The sequence below is a fragment of the Sceloporus occidentalis genome, unplaced genomic scaffold, assembly GCF_023333645.1.
Source record: "Sceloporus occidentalis isolate IW3139 unplaced genomic scaffold, rSceOcc1.0.p SCAF_22, whole genome shotgun sequence".
NCBI lineage: Eukaryota > Metazoa > Chordata > Lepidosauria > Squamata > Phrynosomatidae > Sceloporus > Sceloporus occidentalis.
The window spans coordinates 12,375,234-12,387,491 of record NW_028317002.1 but is presented as its reverse complement, the minus strand read 5'-3'; the positions used below and the strand labels follow the sequence as shown (position 1 = coordinate 12,387,491).

Here is a 12,258-nt window from a genome sequence, read left to right as displayed (position 1 = left end):
ATATAAATTAAGATGCATATGGCAGCTGGAGCGAAGAAGCAAACTGCTACCGTTACTACATGCTTTCTCCCTCAGTTCAAAGTTATAATAATACTAAATTAATAAATTTAAATATATTAATTTTTGGTTATGAAGAAGGGTTGAATAAGGGTGTGTGTGTGTGTGTGTAATATAATTTATATATATATATATATATATATATATATATATATATATATATATATATATATATTACACACACACACTACACACCAGCAGAGAGGAGGTGTCAGGATTTAGACCTAGAAGAGGTTATGGCAAGAATAAGAAAATCCAGAAGGGGGCACCATTATTTTACAAGAGGGGTATCAACAAAACAGGCTTCCAATGGTGAAGTATTAAGACATATAAGAACAAGAATGTACGCAGAAGAGCACCAACAAAGTATATAACTGTAGCATTATGAAAAACAAGTGCAAAAACTGTAGGTGCGCCAAAGGGGACAGAATAACACAGTTGGGTACATTACTGATTATAGAAACGAAGAAATTGAATACAGCATCGGATAATAAACACCCGCCCGCAGAAATATTACTACAGACAAGCACACCGCGAACATCACAGCATAACGAGGCTACCTCATGCTCCCCTCATAAGTATAACAAGCAACGTTAGCCCCTACCCTCCCACACTCACCACTGCTGCCCGGCGTGAGCGCGCTCTGTGTTAAAGAAGCTCGGGTACGCGCGTAAGGAAGCTAAGGCTCAGGGGTCAGGACGCAAATCAACGTGATGAAGTCAGACGCATGCGCTAAGCATGCGCGAAGTCAGAGGCGTGCATATTGCGCTAAGCATTAGAGCAAACACCCACATTTGACATTTGTTGAGTTTTGGCGCTTTATTTCCGAGTTACCGTAAAGGAGACGGGAAAGGGATGTCGTTTTGTGTCTCATATGCTTAGAACTCAAAGGAACACGCCCCTTGGTGTACCAAACAACGTTTAACCAAAATAGACCTGTCACAGAAAAGGCCGTAGTAAATAGGCGCACAATGTGAAAATATTTGTAGGGGTTTCCACTGGGAAAAAACAGTGAGCAGGGGTGCTCTTTTAGCAGAACGTCTTTATACGACAATAACGTTTTGCGAACACTTGGAGTCAGCATGAAGGGGGGGGCAGTGCGTGAGCGGGCCTGTTATAACCTGGATTGTACTCTATTTTTGTAGTTTTTTGCCAAATGAATCATCAGTGTTGATGATGTTTTAATACCTCAAGTGAAAATCACTGCAAAATTAAACTCCAATGCCCATAAACCTCCAGGAGCCACTTCCGGATTGGGTTGGCAAACATTTATGGGAGTTGTAGTTCCCTAAATCAAGATCCGGGTTTTACTGCCCCCTGTTGCAAAAGGTCGAAATTAACCAGGGCTCATAATAGTCAACTAAATCCAAATCTTGTACATTTGGTAGGCTTTACTTACAGGGAGAGATCCTGCTACCGGTACCTTTCATCTACTCATCCAATACTTCCTCATGCATTTGTTTACAAACCTACAACATTGTATGAAAAATGGAGAGATAAGTGGTGCAGGAGCGTAGGGACCAAACAACATGGAGTTAGAAACAGCATAGTCTGGTATCCTTGGCTATCATTTCAGAGATTGAAGAATGTGTCAGGTGAGTCTGTTGATCCATTGTGGTGTCTAAGCGATGACAACCTCATAAAGACAGGATATGTTTCTATAAATGCTTCTTGTTGGGAGTTAATTGTAGCGGAGTTGGTTGAAAAGAGGTATTTTAGATGTTGCATGTAGTGCGAGCAATTCACCATTGCTTCGGGCATTGGGGTCTGGCTGAGATGGTGAGGCCTTGAAGTGCTGGGAAGGTAAGACTCAATAAAGTCAAATAGTTTCTAATGGTCTCTTTTGTTTGCAACTATGTGTAGGACAGTGAGAAATAATGTCAGTGAGTTTGTGGGGAACTCTATGTCCCGCTTTTACCTGCTCCCCGCTGGAGGAGTCTGAAATGGGACATCCCCATCCCTCACAACTGAAACAAACCCTAGTTTTATCTGGGTGTTATAAGGTTTTTGAGGGAAAAGCAACTAGAGAGAGTGAAACAAACCTTGAGTAATCTATAAACTCATCAGAGCCAAGGACATCATGGTGCTGATTCCAGGGTTTTTTGATGGCACAGTAGAGATTGGACTAACGTGGAATCAAGCAGGTTGACCAAAAGAAACAAGGACATCGCATGGACAGCCACCCAGGGATGCCTCCCCTTAAGGACATTCATGGATGCTAGGGAGCTGTGCAGATACAGACACTGCCCACAGTGCATCGTAGTGGGGGAGACTTAATTTGTTCTTTTGCACAGGCTTGGTTGGGATCCTTGGAAATTGAACTCAAATACTCTGTGGAGAGGAAGTTCCCCTCCTACCACTCTGTTTTGTATGGATTTATTCTAGGAACTCAGAAAGAGGGTGCCATAGAAGCGTGGTGCCTAATGTGTTGTATTAAAGATGCTTTGTGGTTTGTTGGAATCACCTGACCCTGGGTAGGGAACAGATCACTGTCCGAGACTGTTGCAGGCTGAGTATCAGCTTGCTAAGAGACTACACCGTCATTGACAGTCCCAAGGAGGATTAATCCCCAGTCCTTACCCTCCTCATCCCCATCCCTTAAACACTTGGCATTTCTGTTGTAACCCCCATTCTCCACCCTCATTTCCATTCTCAGGTGTTATCCCAGCTACAATGCCTCTATATCTGTGCCCCTGGGACTGTTAAATGTTTTTAAACTGTATGATGTGATTTTGGTAGCTTTTTTGCACTTGTTGTAACTGGCTTTTTCAGGTATGCAATTGTATAGACAGTACACACATGCTATTATTGTATATATTTGGTTAAGCTGTTGATGTTTGTGTTCTGTACTGCATCTCTGTTTGCCTTCTATGTAATGTATGTTCAGTACTTGAATAAAATTCCATCAAACTCTGCGAGACAGTTGCAGGTTGATACTCAGCTTGCTTAAAGGTTACTCCACCATTCCATCACAGTCTCAAAAATTAAGACTTACATAACACCACTCTTCTGAACTCCTTAACCTCAGTTGTCACTCCTGCCATATTACTACATCGTTTTTGCACTCCTGGAACTGTTTCCTTTTTTGTTTTACTGCTTTCTTGACTGTTGCTTCTTTATAACATGTTACATACTAGTGTGTAAATGATTGTTGGTGCTATTCTGCAACACAGTAGAATACTCAGTATGATGTGAAAGATTTTGATAATACAAACGTTACAAACATTCCTTTGTATTGCAGACCATTTTGAAAATTACTCTGCATTGTAATAGTGTGTTTTAGTATAAGTTTTAGTTTGGCACAGTAATGTTAAAGAGGGTTGCTTATATCTGGCACTTTTGTTCTTTAGTGAAATCATTAAGATTTTACTTTCAGGGATCATTTCTATAGTTCTTAACTGGAGAAATGTGCTCAAAAGTGGTCAAACTCAGTAACCATGAAGAAGAGCTGCAGTGTGTTCCCCTGAGCATGAAGTGGGTATCAAGTGCTGTTTATAACAGCTGCTTGTTACTTTTGATGATTGTTCCTCTCTTTATTCATGAAGAGTAGGAGGGGGAATGCACAAGCTGAATGGTTATTCTCTCAATGAAGTACAATTATAGATGAAATGTTGATACTGTTTAAGTTTATGCAAGTGGAGATAAAGTTTTTCATTTATTTACATGTTTGGCATCTCATATGTGCTCAGAGTGCAGCTATATGATCCTTGCTGAGAAAGTCAGAAGACAGATTGTCTGCCCCCCACCAGATCTGTGGCATCCGAGGGTACTGAGTCACAGACAGCCTGGTCCTCATATGCTCTGGTCACCCTAGACCAAGAGAAGGCATTCGATCAGCTGTCTAATGGTTTTATGGGACAGGTGCTGTGGAGGTTTGGACTGGGGGAGATGTTCTATTCGTATGCTAACCTGATGTACCTTGATATTTGCAGCTCAGTGCTGGTGAACGGCTGGAAGACTGACCCCTTCCCAGTTCTCTCTGGGGTCAGACAAGGCTGCTCCCTTTCACCTCTTTTTGTCTGTTGTATAGAGCTCTTTGCCAAATGCATCAGACGGAGTTTATTATTATTATTATTATTATAATAATCTTTTATTTATATAGCGCCAACAGTCAGGGCCGGCCGAAGACTTAACGCCGCCTGGGGCGAAGTTTAAAATGCCGCCCCCCGCCGACGCTGGGGGGGGGGCGGCATTATCTACCCCCCCCCGGTACTTACCCTTAAACAGTCCTGCGGCGAGTCTCCCTGTGCTGCCACGGTGCCGGCTTGTAATGCTGAGTGCCGGAAATTCGCGTCACTTCCGGCGCTCTGCATTACAAGCCGGCACCGAGACCGAACAGGTAAACTCGCCGCAGAGGAGAGAGAGAGGGGCGCCGAGCGGGTAAGCGAAAATCACTTGGTGCCCCTCTCTCTCTCCTCCGCTTCAAAAAAAAAAACAAAAAACCGCAAAGTGCCGCCCCTTCTGAAGTGCCGCCTGGGGCAATTGCCCCAGTCGGCCCCATTGTAGGGCCGGCCCTGCCAACAGTTTTACTGCTTTCTTGACTGTTGCTTCTTTATAATATGTTACAGACTAGTGTGTAAATGATTGTTGGTGCTATGCTGCAACACAGTAGAATACGATGTGAAAGATTTTTATTGTACAAATATGTCTGTATATACATGATGAAGCTGTTCACATTTGTGCTCTATGCTGCATTGCAGAATGCCTTGTATGTGAAATGTATTACTGTAGCAGACCCCGTCTGAATGATGGCCAAAACTTTACTGATGATTTTTAAAAGCTTTATTGTAAACTTTCCTTTAACTCCAAAAATTCACCGTAAGAGCTAAACAAAATACAAATAATATGCATTAATGACTTATCCCTAAATTATCTATCTTTTGCATATTACTAGTACAAAGTAAAAAATATACAGACCTTATGCCCTTTCAGGGGTTTGCTAAACAACCTTGTATATGAGGATGGACTCTGATAACTCTTGTTGATATGCTGGCTCTCTTGTATTACAGTTATGACCAGTATGACTGTTATGACCAGTATATCCCAAGACCATTTCCTTCTGAGTAACAGTCCTACCCCAAACACATTCCCCCTGCAACATGAACAGTGAAAACCCTATCCACATTTAAAACTTGCAAAAACTATGAGAATATGAATACAACAAATTATAACATAAATGAGAGAGTTAAGTCTGTTACACTCCCACCAAATTATACATGTTTTCCAAACATGAGTAATTTCCACTTAATAACACATTAATAACTATAATAAATTATAGTGAAGTCCTTTAGAACATTCAGTCATTCAGCTTCCAATAATAAGATCAACTTCTGTGCTGGTCTCTCTACTGCTGAGATCTTGTTTATCCGTTCTCCTTTCTTGTTTAGTGTTTTATCACCAAGTGCTATTGTGGCCGTCCTTACTAGTCCATCTGGGCTGGTTATGGTGTCTATAATCCGTCCAAGTCTCCATTCATTTCTTGGCAAATTATCATCTGCATCCATGACCACATCACCAATTTGAAAATTCCTCTTGGAAGCATGCCAACACTGCCTAGTAGCGATGTTGAGAACATACTCCTTTTTCCATCTACTCCAAAACTGTTCAGTAAGATACTGTACTCGTCTCCATCTCTTTTTCCCATATAAATCTTCTCTTGTGAATTCTCCTGGTGGTGGAAGGGCTGTGGTGGATTTCATGGTAATCAGATGGTTAGGTGTAAGTGGTTCTAAGCTCTTGGGGTCATTTAGGTTGTCCACTGTAAGGGGGCGACTATTGACTATAGCCATGGCTTCATAAAACAAAGTGCGTAGTGAAGCATCATTGAGTCTGCCCGATGAGAGGGAAACTGTAGCATTAAGAACACTCCGGACAGTTTTGATTTGGCGCTCCCATACACCACCTGCATGACTGGAATGAGGGACATTCATAACAAAATCACACTGTTTATCTGCAAGAAAAGCAGTGAGCCTTTTTGAGTCAAGCTCCTGTAATGCTAAGTTAAGTTCATTCTTTGCGCCGATGAAATTGGAACCTTGGTCACATCTGATCTGCCGTACTGTGCCTCGAATTGCAATAAAGCAGCGTAAACTGTTGATAAAAGCATCCGTGGACATATCTTCTAGCATTTCTATATGAATGGCTCTTGAACAAAAGCAAGTTAGAAGCAGACCATACCTTTTGTGCTGTTTCCTTCCTTCTTTAGTCATGAAAGGACCAAAGCAATCCATACCGCAATACACAAACGGTGGAGAAGGCTCCACGCGTTCTTTGGGGAGATCACTCATCCTCTGGCCTTCAACAGATTTTCTCAGTTTTCTACAAGTTACACAATTGCGAATGTAAGATGTGACAGCTCTGTTTATTCCAGGTATCCAATATCCGCTAGATCTGATTTCATTAATTGTGAAACCTTTTCCTTGATGCTTTACACTTTCGTGATAGTGTGCAATTATCAACCTTGTTATATGATGATCTTTAGGAAGAATCAGTGGGTGCTTGAATGAGTGAATGCACGACGAGTGGATTAATCTCCCTCCCACCTTGATTATACCATCTGTATCTAAGAAGGAGTCCAGGTGATGAAGTTTATTATGACCTGGAAGTTGTTTTCCTTGACTCAGAGCATCTATTTCTTTCTGATATATTTGTTTTTGGACACCCTTAAAAATCAAGCGTTTTGCATCATCTTGTTCACTTACGGATGCAGGTGAATGGGTTTTATCTTTCTTAATCCGCCTCAGAAGGCGTGCAATGGCCTTGACAGCCTTAGACCAAGATGAAAATTTGGACAAATGGTCTACAAGATTTTTACTTTCTGTTGTCTTTGTTTGTAATGTCTGAATTTTTCTTACTTCTGGGTCTCCTACTGTGAGTTCCAATACAACATTTGAGGTTGGTATTTCTTTTTTCCATAAAAATGAGGGACCGGAGAACCAGTTAGATAAGAGTAACTCATTTATTGTTCTTCCTCGAGAAGCATTGTCTGATGGGTTTTCATCTGTTGGGACGTACAACCATTGTTTGGGTACCGTGCTTTGGCGTATTTTCTGGACTCTATTGGCTACAAACGTATGAAAACGACGGGCGTCATTATTTATGTAACCCAGAACCACTTTTGAGTCTGTCCAGAAAAATTCATTGACATTGCTAAGGTCAAGCTCATTTCTGAGCATATTGCTCATTCTGACGGATACCACTGCTGCCGTCAACTCTAATCTCGGAATTGTAGTAATTTTTGTAGGAGAAACACGAGCTTTGCCAATGAGTAGAGTACAGTGAATCTCTTCCTTCTCATTAATCACTCTCAGATAAGAACACTGACCATAACCACAGATACTCGCATCAGAGAAATGATGTATTTCTGTTTCAACAATTTGACCGAATTCAGCAGGTACATAACATCGTGGTATATTCACCTTTTCTAGATTGAAGAAATCATTCTGCCATCTCTCCCACAAAGGGCTTAGTGTAGGGGAAAGTGGATCATCCCAGCTTATACCTTGACGACACATTTCTTGCAGGATCCTCTTACCATTGAGAACATATGGCGCTACAAAGCCCAAAGGATCATATATGGAAGCAACGGTTGACAGTATGCCACGACGTGTTGTAGATTGTCCCTTTAATGGGCTGTAGAACTTGAAACTATCACTTTGTATGTTCCAATGAATTCCTAAAGCTCTCTCGAGTGGCATGTCATTGAAGGTAAGATCCTTTGTTTCAAAGTTTACAGCACATTCTGATGCTGGTATACTTTGCTGGACAGTTTTGTCATTTGAAATAAACTTGTGAAGTCGAAGACCACCTTTTGCACACAACTCTCGTGCTTCCCTTGCCAACTGAATGGCCTTTTCTACTGTCTCTACACTTGTGACTCCATCATCTACATAAAAGTCCCTTGTGATGAACTGAGCGCCTAATGAGTGTGTTTGACTATGCTCATTGGCTATATATCTTAGTCCATAGTTTGCACAACCTGGTGAGGATACTGCACCGAAAAGATGCACTTTCATTCGGTAATCTTGAAGCTTTGAATTTGTGTCTCCATTTTCCCACCATAAGAAGCGCAGGTAATCCCGGTCACTTTCTTGAACATGGAACTGGTGAAACATTTTCTCAATGTCACATATTATAGCTATATGATGTTTTCTGAACCTCAGAAGGACACCTGTGAGATTGTTTATCATGTCTGGTCCTGGTAACAAATGTTCATTAAGACTTGTGCCTTTAAATTTTGCAGAACAATCAAAAACGACACGTAGCTTATCTGGCTTTTTTGGGTGGTAGATGCCATGATGAGGTATGTACCATTTTTCGCCGTTAGATCCATCTTCATTTACTATTTCTACATCACCTCTTTCAATTATGTCCTTCATGTAAGCAATATAGTCTGTCTTGTATTTTTCATTTTTACAGAACTTCTTGTGCAACTGATTAAGTCTGACTTTAACATGTTCTCTATTGTCAGGTAAGTATGGACGTTGTTTAAACGGAAGGGGCATTTCATAATGTCCTTCAGCATTTTTCTTTATGCTGCCCTTCAGTTTGTCTAGGAACGCAATATCATCTTGCGAGATTGTCTGGTCATCTGCTGTGACGTCCTTAAAGTCTGACTCTAGTATACGGATTGCATCCACGGGTGTGAATGCTGGTATCTCCTTTGTGGTTAATCTGTGACAAAGACTGGTTGCTGATGATACGTTGATGCGTGGTGTGCAGAAGCCCACAATACTCCATCCTAAGTCTGTCAGAATAGCATAAGGTTCATCTTCTTTACCTAGTATGACTTGCCTGGGAGCTAGCACTCTAGGGCAGTTGTAGCCGATCAGTAAACCTACTTCGCAATTGAGAAGAGGTGGCATTTCGTTCGTAATTACCTTCAAGTGAGCCCAGTTATTTGCTGTTTCTTGCGTTGGTATGTGATCATGATTAATAGGAATACACTCCTTTGTGTATACTGGAGGAAGATTGATATACACTGAGGAATTGTACCCTCTTACACGAAGATTAGACACTCTTTTACTTTTGATGACCATATTGTCTCCTATCATGGTGGTAAGTTTAAGTTTTATTGGGTGAGTATCTACTTGAAGTACGTTACTTATTTCTTCGTCAATAAAAGTACTGTCACTCTGAGTGTCTAACAAAGCATAGACAAGCTTTTCATCGGATGGATTTTTAACAGACGACACCCATACAGGTACTATCATAGATGTCATGACTGAATGACTTGTGCTTGTGATGTTAAGTGACATGGCATTAGTAGTTTCACCATTCTGTACATGCGCATTGCTTACCATGGACAGTGATTGTTTCCTATCTTCGTTAGCCTCATAGCTGTAATCGTGAAGACATGTGGGATGACGTAACTTGCATACGTCACATGTGTGGCGACGACGACATTCTTTGGCGCAGTGACCTGGTTTTATACAACCATAACAAAGTTTATTATCTTTGACATATGCTCTTCTGTCTTTCAGAGACTTTTGCATGAATTCTGGGCACTTACAAAGTGGATGATTGTCATCTTGACACAACATGCATGGTGTTTTTAACTGTCCCTTTGCTTTTGTCTGTTTATCATTGTTTAAAGCTGTTTGAGTTTTAAAGACAGTTGCTTTGTTTCTTTTGGTTTCCTTTTGAGACTCACGTAAATGCAGAGCTTGAAAGGAAGTAATAGGATTACACATAATCTCTGCTTCCGTTGACATGAATTTTACAAAGTCTTTAAAGTTTGGAAATTCTTTGCTATCCATAAGGGATATTGTGACCTGGCGGTTCCATCTGGAGACTGCCCAGTCAGGAAGTTTCTGTACCAGCTTTTGGTTCTCTTCACAGTCATTTAATATTTCCAGGCCTTTAACATGAGGTATGGCTTGCAGACAGGCATTTAAGAAGTCTGAAAATGCTCTCAGACCTTCTGCATCTTTGGACTGTATTCTAGGCCACTTTGATAGCTTCTCCCGGAATGCTCTTTGAATGATAAAGGGCTGCCCGTATCTTTGGTTAAGCTTGTTCCAAGCATCTTTGTAGGATTCCTCATCATTTCGATAAAAGGTGCCTTCAAGACATCTGTGTGCTGAGCCACTCACGTACCTTTTCAAATAATAAAGTTTGTCAGCTGCAGAGATGCCCTTTCTATCTATAAGTGACATAAATGAGGCTTTCCAGTTCACAAACTGAATTGGGTCTCCGTTGAAGACTGTAGGTTCAGGTGTGGGTAACCTGTTGATGGCAATGCTGTCCTGAACTGCTTGAGCAAGGAGAGCCACTTCACTGAGATTTGTTGACTGAACAACATTGTATTGTGGATGTGTTGTAGAAGAGATTTCGTTTCTCTCACTTTCATGTTCATTTTGTATCAAGTTCAATTGACCTTTCGCTTCTTGTTTTATTACTTCATCATATGATTTTACTCTGGCACGTGCAACTTCCAAGTCCTTTTCTAACTGCAGCCGTTCTAATTCAAACTTTTGAATTTCTAGCTCTTTTTTGAGTTGCTCTTCTAGAGTTTTTATTTTCTCCCTTTGCTGTCTTTCTGAATGCATCATCTTGTATGCAGCCTCTTTTGCAGCAAGCTCTGCCACAGCATCTGCTCGTTTGCTTGTTGCACCAGAAGATTTAGAATAGCTGCTGACACTTGCTTGTGAAGCACTAGAATCGTATATAGAGCGAACATAGCTATGAGCTGAAAGTTCACGTAGACGGCTCCTTTCCCTTTCTGCATCAAACTCATCATCTGCCATGGTTAATCTTTCTAACACAATTTTGACAATGTCATTGGTCACAGCTTCACATGCATCAACTTTACGTCTTAAATCAGACACAGGTGTTATATGTTCCCTTATTTCACTAAAGATTTTCATAATACAGTTCATTTTATTTTCCAGAGAATCAGCAATTTCAGTGAGCTGCTTATCAGATATGTTTGATTTTAACTCATGTCTCGCCTTACGAACATCTATTTTCCATTGTTCATACAAAGTATTTAGCCTCTTTTCTTTCTTACAACATTCATCTTTCTGGTAAGCAAGCATTTTTTCTGTAATAATATGTGGACGTTCTGACCGTCTAGGTAGTTCTTCCCTTTCTTGTACATAACACTGTAGTTCAGATATATTTTTATCTTTAAGTTTCACTGCTCCCTTCATATTATTTTCCCTTTTACCTTCTATTTCTGTATGAGACAGGCTTTCATATTCTTGATATTCAGTGTCCATCTCCATAGTGAACTCTTTTACAATGTCCTAGCACCTTAGACCATCATGCTGATTCCAATATGCTGCAGTCCCTTAAATATTGCCACCTTAAGCAACCATGTGCAGCAGGTATTTGAACCAACGAAGGTGAAGCTCTTACTGTAGCAGACCCCGTCTGAATGATGGCCAAAACTTTACTGATGATTTTTAAAAGCTTTATTGTAAACTTTCCTTTAACTCCAAAAATTCACCGTAAGAGCTAAACAAAATACAAATAATATGCATTAATGACTTATCCCTAAATTATCTATCTTTTGCATATTACTAGTACAAAGTAAAAAATATACAGACCTTATGCCCTTTCAGGGGTTTGCTAAACAACCTTGTATATGAGGATGGACTCTGATAACTCTTGTTGATATGCTGGCTCTCTTGTATTACAGTTATGACCAGTATGACTGTTATGACCAGTATATCCCAAGACCATTTCCTTCTGAGTAACAGTCCTACCCCAAACACATTCCCCCTGCAACATGAACAGTGAAAACCCTATCCACATTTAAAACTTGCAAAAACTATGAGAATATGAATACAACAAATTATAACATAAATGAGAGAGTTAAGTCTGTTACAATTACTAACATGCAATTTAAGTCAGTCAGGCTTGCAATGTCTTTTGGTCTAGAACCAACTCTGTTCCAATACTGTGAAGAAAATTGACAGCACAAGTTTTTTTCCAGTGAGGGTGTATCCTTGTGTCTGATTGGTTAGGGGCGTCACCCATGCAAATGTAAACAGACTAATAATCCAGACAAATTCTTTGTTGCAAATGTTCTTTGCAAACATAATACAAACATTACAAACATTTATTTGAGTTGCAGACTATTTTGAAAATTACTCTGCATTGTAATAGTGTGTTTTAGCATAAGTTTTAGTTTGGCACAGTAATGTTAAAGAGGGTTGCTTATATCTGGCACTTTTGTTCTTTAGCAAAATCATT

At 40.4% G+C, this 12,258-nt stretch overlaps 1 non-coding gene across 1 annotated transcript; it reads left to right on the top strand.

Annotated features, from left to right (window-relative positions):
* The first annotated feature begins 3,417 nt into the window (after window positions 1-3,417).
* LOC149301073 (small nucleolar RNA U3) lies at window positions 3,418-3,633 on the top strand. Its single transcript, XR_016272261.1, has one exon. It is a non-coding gene; the product is annotated as a small nucleolar RNA U3 (small nucleolar RNA).
* The last annotated feature ends 8,625 nt before the right edge of the window (window positions 3,634-12,258 follow it).